The sequence below is a fragment of the Zonotrichia albicollis genome, chromosome 2 (genome assembly GCF_047830755.1).
Source record: "Zonotrichia albicollis isolate bZonAlb1 chromosome 2, bZonAlb1.hap1, whole genome shotgun sequence".
Taxonomy (NCBI): domain Eukaryota; kingdom Metazoa; phylum Chordata; class Aves; order Passeriformes; family Passerellidae; genus Zonotrichia; species Zonotrichia albicollis.
In genome coordinates, this window is record NC_133820.1 from 88144630 (window position 1) to 88158358 (window position 13729).

At 37.0% G+C, this 13729-nt stretch overlaps 1 protein-coding gene and 1 non-coding gene across 3 annotated transcripts in view; one reads left to right on the forward strand and one right to left on the reverse strand.

Annotated features, from left to right (window-relative positions):
• Positions 1-13729, forward strand: part of GPC6 (glypican 6) — a 736313-nt gene that overhangs the window by 519231 nt on the left and 203353 nt on the right. The gene's annotated exons all lie outside the window — the stretch shown is intronic.
• LOC141728368 (U2 spliceosomal RNA) lies at positions 5495-5683 on the reverse strand. Its single transcript, XR_012579297.1, has one exon. It is a non-coding gene; the product is annotated as a U2 spliceosomal RNA (small nuclear RNA).

The following is a 13729-nucleotide window of genomic DNA, read 5'->3' on the forward strand; positions in this document are numbered from 1 at the left end:
GGGACTCACAGAAAAGCTGGAAAGGGCCTTTATCCAAGGGCCTGTTATAGCAGAAGGGAATTTGGCTTTAAACTGAAAAAGGGTAGGTTTAGATTGCACCTAAGGAAGAACTGTAGGGGTGGTGAGTCGCTGGAACAGAGAGTTTGCCAGAGAACTTCTGGGTGCGGCATCACTGAAAATGTTCAAGGCAAGCCTGGGTGGGGCTTTAAACAACCCGGTGTAGTGGAAGGTGTCCTGCCATGGGAGGGACTTTGCAAACAGATGATCCCATCCAAACCAAGCCATTGAAAAAAACTCATGAGTTCCTTGAGATGGATATTATGATGTAAAAAATTACATCAACAGGTTTTGCACTTCCATGTTTCACAACATGTAGATACAGGACCATAAAAGCGCAATTAATACAAAGGTCTCCAATTTCCTTTTGTCTCTATTCTGTTGCTACTGCCTTCAGAGTCTGAATGCTGAGCTTCAGGGACAATGTTGAGTCTGAACACTAAGGCACCTTTTTGGTAGTCAGCTGGCTATGCCATTGCTTACTCAAAGGCAGAAAACAATCCAGTATCCGAGAGAACAGTTCTGGCATCAGGCTAAAGGTGAGCATGAAAAGACGAGCGGGATAAGACCTTCCTTGGATATCGGAACAAGGGCATATTGTGCTTCAAAAGCCAGAGTGCTTTTAAGCCTCCAGGAAAGCAAAGAATCTGAAACTGATTCTTTCTATGAAAAGATCCAGTTATTGTATTGACTTTTTCAGAGAGGGCGGACAATGAGTTTTCTGTACAATTTAATGAAGTATCACCAGAGAAGAAATTACATAATATGAAATCTTTAGACAAGATTGAAAGAGCACATTTTTTATTTCCAGAATGGTAAGGATTCATTGCAGCTTCACATTTCCTAACAAACCCTGAAGTGAAAAATATGTCTCTCTCCTTAAATCCTACTGTATCATTTCAACAGGGAGCTGCTTTATGCTCACATTCATATGGTTTTTAAAGCTATAACATAGTATCCACAAAATTTTCTGAAGCATTTCATTTTTTAGGAAATCTGTAAAGAGTTGTAAGGAGTAGGAAGCCTTTTGTATTTGCAAGAGCAGAAAGTCTCAGGCAGGAAATACAAGCTAAGCAAAAGAAATTGTATTGCAGGTGCTGATCATTGGCTGGGAGAAGATCAGAAGGTTCTTTGCACATTAAAATCATGCACATCACCAGCAGGGCCACAAGTTTGAAAGTAATATTGCAGCATGTTAGTTGTGTTCTGTTTATTTTCTCTGTGTCTCTGTATGTTTTTTTCCTAATAGTACTTTTTTGGATTTATGACTGCAATCAAAATGCAGTATTTACTTCCAAGGAATATACAAGGCTTAAAGTAAAAGGAAATTGTTTTTCAGCAAAGGCTGAAAGTTAAACATGTAAGAGTTTCATTTAATGGTTTTGTGTGGAAGATACTTTTGGGCAAGGCTTGTTACATCTGTTACACCTTTTAAAATGGAATATCATGTTTTGTATATGTGAATTCTGTTGAATACCATTAATCCCAGGAAGCAGCCATTGAAGCCTTTGGAAAGGGGAGGGTAAAAAACCCTTCTATTTTAAAGGGAAGGTTATAGTCGAGGTTAATTCAGAGTGCCATGAAAGTGTGGCTGTGACAAGATTTAGTGACAATGTAAGGCCAAATTAATGCAAGATCAGTGGCCTGACTATTGATTCTTATCATGGGATCCTGCTGAAATGAAGTCATTATTTAATTATACTTTTACTTACACTATAAATGGCTCCTAGAATAGACTGCACTTGATTTTGATGTCTGCAGCTCCATCTTCACTTTTCTTTTGTGCCCATAAATAAGTAGAGAATGAATATAAGCACTCCAAAAATTTTTCATTTATTGTACTTCACATGCTGTCATTTTCCCAATGTTTCGATTCTTCTGTTCAGAACAGTTTCTGATATTAAATAAATCTGGCTACAGAAGCCTCTGAAAACTGTGAAAGCAAAATTTCTCTAAATTTGTTTTTAAAAAGTCAGTGTTTGAATGGTTTTCCTTTTCTTCTTGAGTATTTTAAAATATTTTCTTTCACTATCTCTTGAAGACAACTAAACTTACTGTTCATACTAAAAGAAGTAACTTAACTGAGACCTAGAAGAACCTAGTAATTGCTTTATTGGGATTTAAGATACAACAGCAAGGCTTTGCTATAGAAATCTATATGGGAAAGCTCAAGCATTCACAGAATAGCAGCAACATTCACTGAACAGTCAAAATTGCACTGGTTTCCTATTTTATATTATGAATTATCAGTATCAAATATTTATATTTGATTCTCTTGATTCTGAATCAGATCTGTTTGGAAAATGTGTGGCAATAAAACTTGTAATTAATTCAGGTTTAATTTGTCTTGTAGACTAAGCCCCACATTTTTATCAAATTACACAGATTTGAAAACCCAGCAATTGAGAAAAATAATTGCAATGGGTCTATGTTAATAGTTGGACTCTTAGACATTTTTTCCAACCTTATGATGCCATGAAAATGTAACTGGTTGTCATTGTAATGCTAATGCTTGAAAAGCAGCATGTAAAAATGGGAAGAATCACAGGATTATGTTTGTCATTTTTAGAACAGGGAAGTATTTACTTCTGTGCTTGTATAATACAATGAAAACGCAGTCCTGCTCAGAACAAGAATCTTAAATAAATAGTCATTTTGAGGAAACAAATCTCAGCTCAGTGGAATAAAGTTTCATAAAAGTTGGTGAGAGATTTAGAATCAGAGAATATTGAGTTGAAAGTGACCCACAAGGACACAGCTTGTGGTCTCATATAGGACCACTTCAGGAATCCCACCATGTGCCTGAGAGAGTTTTCCAAACGCCTCTTGAGCTCTGTCAGGCTGGTGCTGTGAGCACTGCCCTGGGGAGCTGTTCCAGGGCCCAAACACCCTCTGGGGGCAGAACCTTTTTCTAATATCCAACCCAAACCTCCCCTGACACAGCTCCAGGCCATTCCCTCAGTCCTGTCACTGGTCACCGCAGAGAAGAGATCAGTGTCTGCCCCTCCTCTTCCCCTCATGAGGAAGCTGTAACTGCAATGGGGTCTCCCTTCAGTCACCACCTGGCTGAAAACACCAAGTTACCTCGGCTGCTCCCCATATGGCTTCCCCTCCAGGCCCTTCACCATCTTTGTGACACCTCCTGTGGACACCCTCTAATAGCTCTATATATTTCTTTTATTCTGGTACCCAAAACTCCACGCAGGATTTTCAGGAGAGGCTGCACCAGCTAAGACTATAGCAGAACAATCTCTTCCCTTGACCAACTGGTAATTACAATTAATCAGATAAAGTGAGCAAAATTAACTTCTTTAGTTTCAATCAAGCAATGAGTAAAATCAGTCTGCAGAATTTAATTTGCTTTTCATGGTATCCCACCATATTTAAAAAAGCTTCATATCCACAACTCCTTTTTTCTTTATACACTGTATTTTTTTCTTTTAAAATAAAATAATATAAACCTAGATCTTTTATAGAGCACAAAAGATAAACATGTAACGAAACAAACCCAGTCTCTGCAAGACTGTACTGTACTCTAAGTCAGATATCTAACTCTTAGCTTTTATTGTGGACTTTTCTGTTTGGAACATTATTCTCATTTTAAAACTTCTCTTATGAGAGAGAAAGAGAAAAATCAACTTCTTGGATAAGTAATTAATGAAATAGCTTCCATTAATAACCATCTCAAGTTGTCACTTGGTATTTAGGCATTCAAAAAATAGACAAATAAAATGCAGTGCATAATGGGTTTGTTTGCTCATTCAGTAGCATGTGATTAGCCATTAAATGATAATATAGCAAGATCATTATGTTAAAATCCATAATATTGAAGAAATTTCTTTTGTCTCTTGTGCACCTATGTTCATAAGTCATGATGTTAAAATTTTCCCATTTTCAACTGCTACAGAGGGAATATATAGATTTTAATTGGAGTGATAACATGTAAAGCCTTTTGTTAGTGCTTTTCCTCTGAATGAAGAAATCCAGCTATAGTGAAATTTTTCTGGTTCAGCTTGTCTTCCAGTGGCCTTGACAACTGTAGGGTGAGAGAGAGGAGTGGGAAGAGAGGCTGATTCCTGTGCTTCAGATTTCAGTCTTGGCAAAGTGTGTTTTCTTTTGTCTTTTTTTTTTCATTTCTTGAACTCTTTCTCATTGTAATAGGTGCCCAGCAGTATTTTTGTTCCATCTCTAGCAGCAGCAATGTCACTGATCTCACCATTTTGTGTGTCCACACAGCCAGACAAGAGTATAATAGGTAGAACAAGATATAGGAATGGGAATGAGATATATGGGTTGTAAAGGGCTGATTATAGTAAGAATCCACTTCCTGGAGTCATCTTGTACAAGGGAGCATTTCTGCAACATTGTTTTGTACATTTTTGTTCCAATGTTATTTGCCAAAGCTGTCTTAAAGCAGTGGTATTCCTGTTGTCTTCTTCACTGAAGGTGAATAATATTGCTGCACTGAATAATGTTGCATCTCTCCCATCTTGTGAAATACCTTTGTGTTTTGGACACGACAGACTTTCCTTACTTTTAAAAGGTTTGGAAAGAGGTTGTGGTAGAGTAGCTGACAGTTCATCCATACCGGAGATGATGAGACATCATTCTGCAGGCATTATAAATGGATATCTGGCACTGAGAGTGCCTTTACGGTTTGAGAGTGTTTATCCCTGTGGTTCTGGAAACCAGACCACTAGGTGGATTATATTGCTGTACATAAATTGTATTCCAGCATGTTTAATAAATCAGGTGGCTTAATCAAATAAAGACAAATGGCAATGGAATGGCTTAAATACAAATTTACTGCCAGGTAGCCATTAAAAAGCATTAGCTATATTTTCCTTTTACTGGGTTTTCTGACTTAGCCAGCAATAAATTCAGTCATTTTTCACTTAGAGGCATGGGTCAAATTGTTATTCAGTCCAATCTGTGTGGTCTTTTCAGGTTCAAGATGAATGGGTTTTTTTCATCCAGCAAGGACTGACATCTTATTTTACAAGCTGTAGAGCTTCTTTCACTTTCTTAAAGGAGAACTTGGTTTGCTGAGGAAGAATTACACAAATCCTTTCCTTGGTCTAGTTGCAGGTATGTTAAGGGCCAACAGTACAATCAAGACTGCCCTATTTTTTTTTTTAGAAAGACTGTGACAGTCAGCTGGGAAGAATGACACCAGCAGGGGCAAGGGCAGTTCCAGGTACAAGCCTTCCCCCTTTTGCACTATCTCTCAGGCTGAGATTTCAGGAGCTCTCCATGGAGAGCATCACTGCAGTGGCTACATCACGCCCTCAGTCAAGGGCTGGTGTTGTGCATCAAAAATTCTGATGCATTACCAGATGATCTGTGAAATCATGACAGATCTAGGGTCCACCTAAAAAAAGATGAAAGCCCACAGGGTTGTTTTATGCACAGATATCCCATCCTCACACGCAGTCACAGTGTGAGCACAATAGCTGGAAGCTCTGCACTTTTGGGCTGATGCATGGAATGGATGGGGGAAATGATTGCTCCTTCCCATGTCTTCCAAATCCATTTAATATAAAATCTGTAAGCTGGGGATGTATCAGATAATAAAGTGATAAGAAAAGATGATGCACTTGATCTTGGCCAACAGCTGGGAAGTGTGCATCTGGGACAGGGCTTCAGTGCATTCTGCAGAGCACTTCTGCCCACTGAGGATGATATAGGATCAGCACTTCCAAGGGCTGTTGACAGATCTAAAAGATGACACATAAAAGAATGATTTCTTCACCTGAGAAAGTAAGAACTGTAAATCAATACAATTACAGTAGTTCATAGAGATAACTGAAATTGCTGGGGTTTAAATTACTCTGGCAAAATTTCTGAGCAAAAGAAAATAATTTTAGGCTATATTGTTTACCTTCTTAATATCTTCTTTTATTTTTCTAATTTATAGATCTGCTGCCTCTTAGACACTAGTCAGCCCTACACAAAATGACTTTTCTTGCTCAGTTTTGGGTAAAGGAGAAAGTAATCTAAATAACATCTTACCTGCTGAGAATTTATGAGGAACAGGATATTAAAAATATTTCCATATGGTTGTAGACACTCTTTCTGGTTTGTACATCAACCTAAAATTCAGGGTAATTTAAATGAAGATTTAATAGCAAATTTCATATATATTCCATCTCTAAATAAAATAAAAAGTAAATCTGATTGTCAGATATATTTTAATACATTAGGTTTTGATCTACTTCCTGCAGGCATAAACAAATAGCAGCTTAAACTTGACAAACTGTCTTTTATTTGGTACTTGCTTCTTTCAAACTGATGCTACAATGTCCTTACTTTCCATTGGAATTATTTCCCAAAAATTACAGTACCTGAAGTATATTATTATAATATAAGGTATCATCAAAGCAATTTGCTGCTGCAGTTCACCGTTCTTCTATCAGGGAAAAGACAATGTGTCTAATTTTATTTTCATACATGATTTCAGGTTTTCTTATGTTTATGTGGATCTGAGCATGAAGAAAGAGGAAAGCTGAATGTTTTACACACAAATAGTTTGTTTTAATATGTAGAACATTCTCTGGGAAATTACATACTTGACTTCCTATCATGTAGTCATCCAGTACTAGTATTTTGGACCATGTTTTTCTCTAGTGTGCAACTCAGAGACAAAATTCTGAGAAGAATCCTTGTTCATAGGAACATTTATTCTCCTAACTACTCTTGTTTTAATCACCTCCCTATGTTTCTGTTGTAGTGTCTTGGAAGTAGGACACACAGACACTAGGGAGGATCCCTCTGTTTTTATGGTTTGTGTCTATGGGTAAGGAATTATGAGGAAGGGATTAAAAGGGAAATAAAAGAAAATAAAATTATGAGATGAAGATTTACTCTCAGCTATGCAGTTCTAAAAACTGCAAGTGTGATACTCAGCAGAAATGGGAGCACACATCCATACACAGGTCATTCCAGACCATAGTCATCATCCCAAGGTGCACTTGAGCATCTGCTAAATATTTGTATGGTACTTATATTTACAAGTAGCTCTCTGAAAACCTAACAAGAATATTAGAAAGACCAAAAGGAGGAAATGTTAACATGGAGCTGTAGGGTGATCTCACATGACTTGAGCCCACATAATGCAGTGGGCCTTTATGGATTCTATAAATAGGTTGTGAACTATTTTTAAAGTATTGCTCTGACTCTGTGCTACACAGAATATATTACCAAGACTTTGTGATTGATTATTGGTACCTAGCAAGGTAACTGACTAGATCCTTGCTGGGATACCTTCAAGATCTGGCATCCTTCTTCCCTTTAGAGCACAAGAAAATCATTAAATATTTCTGCATATCTGTAAATATTTCTGTACTTGCATATGATTTGCACAGAATTTGTTTTACTGTCCTGTCTGTTGTGGTCCATCTTGTTCTTAATTCACATCATGACATTAAAAAGGCGAATAAGCAAAATATTATATTCTATTCGGTCCCAGAAAATTAACATCTTGCTTTGTACTGGGCTGCAGGGTCTTCAGAAAACAGTCCCTCTTTAAAGCATGCTTCCCATTCCTTAGTGCCTTGGTGACTGTGTTGTACCTAACCTGTCTCTGACACAGTGTGACCAGCTTATTGGGAATAATCAGAGTGAATGTTTGCTTTCAAAACTCAGCAGTCTTTATTTGGTCTTTTGATTTTCATGGAGAAGAACCAAGAACATGAGCAACTTGAAAAATCTTGTTTGATTTCTATGGATTTCCTTAGACTCTTTTCTTCAGTATCCCCAGGCTAGTAATGAAATTTTACCATTTGAATTTACCTGAAAAATGTTCAATATAGGAATATGATGAGGCTTAACAAGTAGGCAAAGCCATCAAACTTGGACTTTCCTGCTTCATTACTCCTACAATTTTATTTTTTCTCTTGTAAAAATACCCTCCTTTTAGTACTGATCTTCCCAGTTCCTACCTTTTGTCACTGTGAATATGCAGCCCAGACAATTCACCAATTACACAGGAAAACAGCTGGAAGGAATCTACAAATTCTTACTTGCTGTTTCTAGGAGATTGCCATGGTCAACTAATTCCGATAGTGATCACATTACTATTTAGTGACCACCTTAATATAAACTTTAAAGTGTCTTTTCCATCTTGACTCCATGTTTCTTAGAGCAGGAAGGAGCAGGAACAAGTTGGGTCAATCTGTTGTCACTTGTCACCTCGAATTATTGCATAACTTGTCATCAACCAAGACTGCCAATATTATGTATGCATTTATTTCTTTCTCATGAGTGTGTTGTTGCTGACACCGCACAAATAAGACATCCCATAGCCCTTTCCCCCACTCTGATTCATGCCCTTTTTAAGTCAGTGAAAGAATTCACACATCAGTAGACAGTGAAGGAGAGGTGCTTGTGAGTGATCAGAGCAGTTTTGCCTTACTTTCTCTCTCTATGAGAGAACTGCTTTTCTTTGCAGGTGCTTTTTTGGTTGGCATGATGAATCACAGGCAATCAGCAAGAATGCTCTCAGGTATATAGTCTGCATTTCAAACTTCGTGGGTGTTGCAAGTAGGATGACTTTGACCATTCTTCACATCACTTTCTTATCTAGATACTGCTGCACAAAACGTCTAAGTGCATGATTTGATCATTATTTCCTGCTGCGACAGTTCTCTTTCTTTCAGAGCTTTTCCTTCTGCTTATCTGGGAGTTTGATTTCCAGATTATCAAGGACTTCCCTTTCTATTTGTGATTTGTACCTGGGTAATACTTAACCTACTTCTCTACAGCAGGTTTTTTTTTTTCCTCACAGGGAGCACGAATCAGAAAGAAATGAGCCCACTCTCTTTTAAGTGAGAGGCAGTTTAGATTTTTTTGCTCTGAGAAGAAAGCAGAGTAGCTACTTTTTATTAAGAGAGTGTCTTAAAGTTTATGTTCCAGAAGAAATTATGGAGTTTGAAAGCCTAACAGCTGTGAGATTCCTTCTTTGTTTCTGTGTACTGGAAAACTTTTCATCCTCTGGGAGTAGATGGAAGAAATTTTTTCAGAGATTTTTCACTTTAGTGTTGTCCTCAAAATTGTAGGAAAGTAACAGATGGAAACTGTACCTCAAATTCTGTTTAATGTGGGATTACTCTAAAAACAGATGAGAAAGATAAATATTCTTCCACAAAAATTGCAGGGCAGATTTTTCAGCTCAGTGATATCTCATGGGATGTAAATCCTTGTATCCTGGAGTATTTTCTCAGCTTGCATGTTTGTAAGTCAAATAAATTTTCACTCCCACCAAGTTTGTTTGAATTTAATTATGTTTCTGACAGGTAAAACAGGATTTAAGAACACTTTAATATTTATATCTGAGTGTTCAAACATTTTATTTTGTAAAAGAAATTCTTTAAAGTGTCATTCAGAAGTGAATCAAGAGATTAAAAAATAAGCTTTACACAAAATATCTTGTGACTGCTGCTTTTCAAGTGGCTTTCTAAATTTAGATTTTCTGTATTCAGATCATCTGATAAGTAATTTTCCTAGTTTCCTAAAAATAGTGGAGACTATTCTTTTTCTCTGTAAATAGAGCTTCTCACCCAAGTAAACATCTGAACATTTTGTCCTTGCCTTTTTTTGCTCTTGACTTCTGTAGGGAAATTGTGAAATTCCACAACTCACCTCTCCAACAGTTACCGATTATTTGATGTTCAACCTCCTGCTGCAATCTCTTCCAGCCACTATTTTCATATGGCCACTTTCACATTTACATGTTATGATAACCTAGACAAATTATAGATAAGAGTGATGCTTATAGGCAGTGCTCAAAAATTCTGATGCATAACTTCTTGGGGTTTATATACTTAAAATCCTGTATAAAGGAATTTTTTTATTCTTTGTAATATTGTATGGTTTCTTATCTGCTAAATTTGTGCACCTTCCAGAATTATGCAGGTACTGGAACACAACTGAGATGACAAAATAAGTAAGAAAAATGCCTCAAATTTTAATAGGTGCATTAATATTTTTCTTAGAAAGAAAAATAGTTGCCATGTTTCTCACTATTTCAAAGTCATGAATACTGGCAAAGGACATCTCAGTTGGACAAGAACAATGGCTAAAATTTCCTCTTCTTTATTAGCGCTGCATGGTTTGTTATCAGGTAGTAAATATGTCATTTTTACTGTTACATTATAAAACTTATCTAGGGTTCAACTATATTGACCTAATTTTTTTCTAGTTATTTAATGAACATCTTGTACTATACATTATACATTTGCTATAAAATGTATAATGTATAGTACAAGATGTATTATATGTACATTATGCATTTGCTAGAAAAATATTTTGTGGGATATTAATATATTAAAATTAAAATGACCATGTTTTGTGTCATCGTATTAATAAGATGTACTATCCCAGGATTTTGGGGATTTTGCAGCTGCTTAAAGGGCTGTAGTTTTTTATTTTCAGTTTGATATAATTCAAGCACAAAGTCATAGGTACTAGTACAAAACTGCAGTACTTAAACCAGCTCTTCTATCTTTCAGTCAACTGGGATGAAATTGTTAAAAAGATAGCTATTCTTGTCTTCAGGAGGTTAGTATTAGACTAAACTTTTGGTTGACATTAGCAAATATTCTCAAATTTACCTTCTACAACATAAATTCCTAACTAGGTATGGCTGATGCAATACTTCTATTTTTATATCAGATTATGCTATCTGTGAAAGCAGTGAACTGAGCTTAGCTTCTATGAGCCAGTCTGAAGCAATGAGAAGTACTTCAATAGAGCATTCAAAATCTTATTAATATTTCTATATAGTTATAATTGGATACATACAGACATAATTTCAGCTGAAATCCACTGAAAAGAACTTTCTTGATACTTTGACTGTTAAATTAAATCAGCAATAACACAGTGTTCATGAAAACAGACAAAATATGGATAAAAAGAAAATTTAATTACTTGGATCCAACAGTGAGCAGATCTTCTCTGAAGAAAAGAAAGAGCAAAAGGAACAAAACCATCATTACCAGCTAAGCTTTACCTGCTTTTCCCAGTAATAAAAACAAACAATAACAAAAAAATCAATAGGGAGTAATTGTAACATGTGGAGAAGAAAATGTCAAAGATATATGGGAAAAAAATAGTCACTGATTGCACTGAAGTTTAGTCATTGTCCTGAAGTTAATTAAAGATGAAATTAAAGAAAAAGCTCTTAGGATGTGTGATCCAAAGTATTCTAATAATCTTGTGTGCCCTGTAAAGTGTGCTTTGTGATATATCTCGGTCTGATCCTGGTTACATCATTGTTATAATGGGTGGTCAGAAATTACAGGTTTTGTGCTTAGGAGAAATTTCCCCAGTACTAGCACATTGAATGCAGTTCTTAATTAAAGGTTTTTTCTTTTTCCTTTTCTTCTGAAGTCACAAGCATGAACAATTAATCCTTATGTCCCCTTTGATCTTTAAATAGAATATTTGATAGTAATGCTAGAATTAAACTGTGGAGGATTTTGGGACAGGAATCCCTAGAATTGTACCATGGAGTTCTCTACAGATTAGCTTTCTGGTAAAAGAATGTAAGGAGACTTCTTGAAGTTAGTCAAGACATTCTAATGTTTGCAAGTTAAAACTCTGGCCTGGCCTCATACATAAGCATTTCATTGTGCAGGGGCCTAGATAGTGAGGGGCCTAGAGGGGAAGACAAATGGGGAGCAGCTGAGGTCACTTGGTGTTTTCAGCCAGGAGGAAACTGAAGGGAGACCCCATTGCAGTTACAGCTTCCTCATGAGGGGAAGAGAAGGGGCAGACACTGATCTCTTCTCTGTGGTGACCAGTGACAGGACTGAGGGAATGGCCTGGAGCTGTGTCAGGGGAGGTTTGGGTTGGATATTAGAAAAAGGTTCTGCCCCCAGAGGGTGTTTGGGCCCTGGAACAGCTCCCCAGGGCAGTGCTCACAGCACCAGCCTGACAGAGCTCAAGAAGCTTTTGGACAATGCTCTCAGGTGTGACTCTTGGGGATGGTGCTGTGCAGGGCCAGGAGTTGGACTCAATGATCCTGACAGGCCCTTTCCAACTCAACATATTCTATGATTCTGTGACTCTAGTCTTATATAAACTCTTGAGATAATTAGGCCATGAATAAAATAATGCTTGGGAAACTTATTCATTTTTCTGTCATTAAGTGGATGGACTATCTATACAGAGATTCAAAAATAATTTAAGGATGCCAGTACCTGAGTTTCTCCGACAGTGAGTGCCATTCCTTTGCTGGACATACATCAGCTTGCTGAGAGGAAAGCTGGGTGATTTAGCCAACAGTTAGGTGTTAGACAGTGATTCCTTTCAAAATTCTCTCCACTTACAGGCCATTTACATGGGATTGCAGGAAGATACCTCACCCTCATCTTGAACACCACATGGGAAAGAAGTAGAAATTTCCAGTTTTAATCCAGCAGCTTGAATGTAAATGCATTTGTAAAGCTTGTGAAGAATAAAATCTAATCATCTTCTCCTTCAAAAAGGCATTTTTAAAGAGTATCTATTTTCATGGCCAATTGGCTAGATTGGCTGGTTCATCCCAGCAGTTTCCCCTACAAGGTCTTCGTGTCAAGGAGTGACTCCGTGGTTTCAAATGGGAGGAGTTCCTTTGGGTGCACAGGAGACGTAGGAAGTATGTGTGTTCCCTGATGTGATCTCAGCAGTGATTCATTTTGCTCATATTTGACACATTTTATTTTATGCCAAGAAATGACAGGGTTTGGACCTAAGTATGGTGTATGGACTTACTCTGTGAGTTTAGGTACACTCAGTATAACTTTGGAAGGACACCCCTACCCTATTACCAGACAACATATACCAACTACTCTGGTAAGAAATCTCCTACAAATAAAAGAGAAACCATGTCTCAACATATTTGATCCTTCTAAAGATGACCAGTTGTTTAATAAGTTTCTCTGATTTTTGTATCAGAAAAAATATTTATATTTGTATACTTGACAAAGCCAAGGATTTTGATTATAAAAACAGGTCAAATACATTACAGAGCAGTCTGCAAATGCAGTGTTACAAGAGAGTAAAACTTCCTGGCTTTTACCCAAATAAGTTCTCTCCTCAATTATTTATATTTGCAAGTTCACCATTGCAAAATCTGTCTTCCAGATGAAATAATATTCCTCCTAGAATTTCTGAAGGGGGAAAACAAGTGTTCAGTAATGAAGCCCTTAAGAATATTGCTTTTGGGGGGTTTTGCATGTATGCAAAAACATGCATTTAGGTAAAGCTGAAGCTGTCAGAAAATGTTACAAAATGCAGTAATGTAACATGTCCTGAAGCTACTAGGCTCAATCAAAGCTCAGAAAGGCACTTTTCTGATGTGATGTATTCCACGCACACTTATGCTAAAATGAAGCTGTCCTAGTCAGTCAGGGAGACAGCCTGCTGTAGTGAATGACTCCTCTATAGCAGTTTCCCCAGTTATGTCATTCAGTGTGATCCAGCTGATTGATATGATTTACGTATGAACCAGTTATTTCTAGACTTTGAAGTCTGCAAATTTCTCTGCTGTGATTATTGTAGAGCCAATTGCAGCGTGTTTGAAAAGACAAAAAAAGAAAAAAAACCAAAGTTGTACCCATGCAAAAATGTTACTTAGAAAAAACGTTGAAACTCCTGAGCTGAGAAACACGTCTCCTCAGGAAATGCAGGT